We start from the raw sequence: 3,592 nt of genomic DNA, 5'->3' as shown, positions 1-3,592 counted from the left end.
ATCTAATCACTGTATATGAGTATTTGTAATTTTCTTTCTTGTGGTGTCTTTGTCTGACTTTGATATAGAGTAAGGTTGATCTCATAGAATGAGTATCAGCAAGTTTTTATTTTTCTAAATTTTTTTGAAGTCATTCAAAAATGGTTTTATTAAGTAATCTGCTAGAAAACACTTCTTTGTTGGAAGGATTTTGCTTACTGATTCAATCTCCATACTATAAGCTGTATTCCAATTTTCTATTTTTTCATTAATTTTTGTAGGATACATGATTCTAAGAATTGGTTTCTTTGATTTGAATTATTACATTTTTGGCATGTAGTTTATTAGAATATTTTTGTCAATTTCCTGTTATTAAAAAATAGGTATTAAAGTTTCCAACTAATATTGTTGTGGTCAGTTCCTTCAATTGTTTCAGTGTTTTTTTATATTTTGCATATTGTGTATAATTTGTAGCTTTTATGTATGTTGTATTATGTTTTTATTAACTATATTATTGACTAGTTGACCAATTTAAAACAGTGTTCTTATTTCTCTTATCAATTTTTAAAATTTTTGTTTATTTATTTGAGAGAAAAAATATTCCCATTACTTGACTTACTCTCAAAATTTCTGGATAGGCCAGCGCCGCGGCTCACTAGGCTAATCCTCCGCCTTGCAGCACTGGCACACCGGGTTCTAGTCCTAGTCGGGGCACCGGATTCTGTTCCGGTTGCCCCTCTTCCAGGCCAGCTCTCTGCTGTGGCCCGGGAGGGCAGTGGAGGATGGCCCAAGTACTTGGGCCCTGCACCCCATGGGAGACCAGGATAAGTACCTGGCTCCTGCCATCGGATCAGCGCGGTGCACCGGCCGCAGCGCGCCGGCCACAGCGGCCATTGGAGGGTGAACCAACGGCAAAGGAAGACCTTTCTCTCTGTCTCTCTCTCTCTCTCACTGTCCACTCTGCCTGTAAAAAAAAAAAAATTCTGGATAGCTTGGGGACTGATATCAGGAGAAAATAACTCAATCCAGCGTTTCTACATGGATGGCAGGAACTCCATGACATGAGCTATCAACATTTCTTCGCAGGTCTGCATTAGCAGAAAACCAAAATCAGAAACTGAAACCTGGGGTAAAACTCAGGTGCTCTGTCACAGGGCATAGTCACCTTAACTAACATCTTAACCACTAGGTCAAACACCCACTCCTCATGTCACTGTTTTTGACATAAAAGTTATACCAATCTACATTGAATTTATGAATTTAATTTGAATAGCAACTTTAAAAATCTCTGGTTATTTATAATTCTCTTGCATCACTTTATGTTACTGATTAGAACTTTATCCATAGTGTGTGTGTGTGTGTGTGTGTGTGTTTATGGTTGATGCTTATTTATATGTATTTACCTTTCGATATCTGAAGGTAAAAAGATAAAGTGATGCATCAAAATTTTCAAAATATATACTTTATCCATGGCTATATATTTGTCTTTTTGTGGATGCCTTTCTAACTTTATATAGTATTGAGTTACTGTCCAGCATGCTTTCACCTCAACCTGATTAACTCCCTTTGACATTCTTGTATGGCAATTTCAGTGCTAATCAATTATTCAGACTTTATTTGAGATCATCTCAATAATCCTCCCCACTTAAAATATTATTTATTTATATGAGAGGCAGGGAGGTGACAGAGACAGAGGTCTTCCATTCACTAGTTCACTCTACAAATAACTGTAATAGCTGATGCGGGGGCCAAGCCAAAGTCAAGAGGAGGGATTCAATCCTATTATCCCACATGAATGGCAGAGACTTAAATATCTGCATCATATACTGCTGCCCACTAGGGTGATTCTCAGGAAGCTGTAATTGAGAGCAGAGTCAAGACTCCATAGTTGTCCCAAGTGGAGTCTTAACTACAACTCCAAGCGCCTGCCATTTCTCTCATTTTTGAAGACTATTTTTGTGTACTCTTAAGCTCCAGAATTTATGTTTTTTTAGTATATAATTTGCATACCTTAGTTGTTCTTATTTTATTCACATATTAGTTTTATGATTTCTTCGTACTTCAGTCAATATATTTTTTAAATTTTATTTGTTATACAAGTTTCATATATTTTATATATATATAGATTTAGGAACATAGTTGCATTTAGCAATTTGTCATCAAGACAGTTGTTTTAAAGTCTTTCTCTACAAAGCCATTAGCCTCTACTTCTTCAGAAATGTTTTCTCAAATCTGTTTTCATACTTACACTGACACATAATTTAGCATTTTTAATATTTACTTAACACTAATATGTAATGACTTTGTCATATTTGTGTTTTATATTTTTTGGACAGATTCTATATTACAATATTTAAAAGCATCAAACACTTAAGACAATCAAATTTACTTTAAATCTTGAGAAAATTGAGTTATAATGGAGTTGATACACAGGGAAGCATTTTTTATAATCCAGATTAATAAATGAATGTTTTGAGAGTTTTTCCCCAAACTATATTCTGTTGTATTTTTGCCTTTTTTTTTTTTTTTTGACAGGCAGAGTGGACAGTGAGAGAGAGAGACAGAGAGAAAGGTCTTCCTTTGCTGTTGGCTCACCCTCCAATGGCTGCTGCAGCCAGCGCACCATGCTGATCTGATGGCAGGAGCCAGGTACTTCTCCTGGTCTCCCATGGGGTCCAGGGCCCAAGCACTTGGGCCATCTTCCACTGCACTCCCTGGCCACAGCAGAGAGCTGGCCTGGAAGAGGGGCAACCAGGACAGAATCCGGCACCCCGACTGGGACTAGAACCCGGTGTGCTGGTGCCGCAAGGTGGAGGATTAGCCCAGTGAACCACGGTGCCTGCCTCTGTTGTATTTTTTAATATATATTTTAAGATTTAGCAATTTTTAGTATTTTGCTGTATTTTACTTCATATGTAGATATTATATGCATATATTTACCTAAGTGCAAACACACATTCCTTGAAACATGAATATTAATATCACATAACCGGAGATTCTCCATATCAGTCAGCTGTTTCTCTGATTTTCTATCCAGGTATAGCGACATGAATAGATTAGGACATGAACAGACTAAGTCTGAGTCTCAGCTCTGACTCTTCAATAAAATATATGGAAAGTTAGTTTTTATCAGCAGATATAATTATGAAGAATATTTGTCAACATCCCCAAGCAGAGACGTGCTCAACTCCATCCTCCTCAATTTCCCCCATCCCCTACCCCTATTCATCCTTCCAGGCTGGTTCCTCCCCTTAAGTCACCGACTAGCCTCCCCCCAGGGATCCCTAATACCTGAGTTTCTGGAGCTCTGATTCTTGAAGTTCTGTAGGGGAGCCCCTGCACTGTTGGTCACACTTGCAGTATTGCCTCACCTCCCACGCTCTGTGAAGTGAGTGTTCTTGTTTTTGAAACACTGCAGAAAAATTGGGAAAATCTTTGCTAATTGTCATCCAATTTGCAACATCCAGTCAGCCACATCTAAGGAATAGTTGTAACCATCTCCCAATAGAGGACTCCAGTCTTCTAAGAAAATCAATGAGGTGGGGACTTAGGAGTCAGAATGAAACAAATAAGTAACAGCATCTACGGTAGGTAAGCATCTTTAATAAAAACA

Source organism: Oryctolagus cuniculus, chromosome 13 (assembly GCF_964237555.1).
Source record: "Oryctolagus cuniculus chromosome 13, mOryCun1.1, whole genome shotgun sequence".
In the NCBI taxonomy this organism is placed as follows: domain Eukaryota; kingdom Metazoa; phylum Chordata; class Mammalia; order Lagomorpha; family Leporidae; genus Oryctolagus; species Oryctolagus cuniculus.
This window is presented reverse-complemented; position numbering follows the sequence as displayed.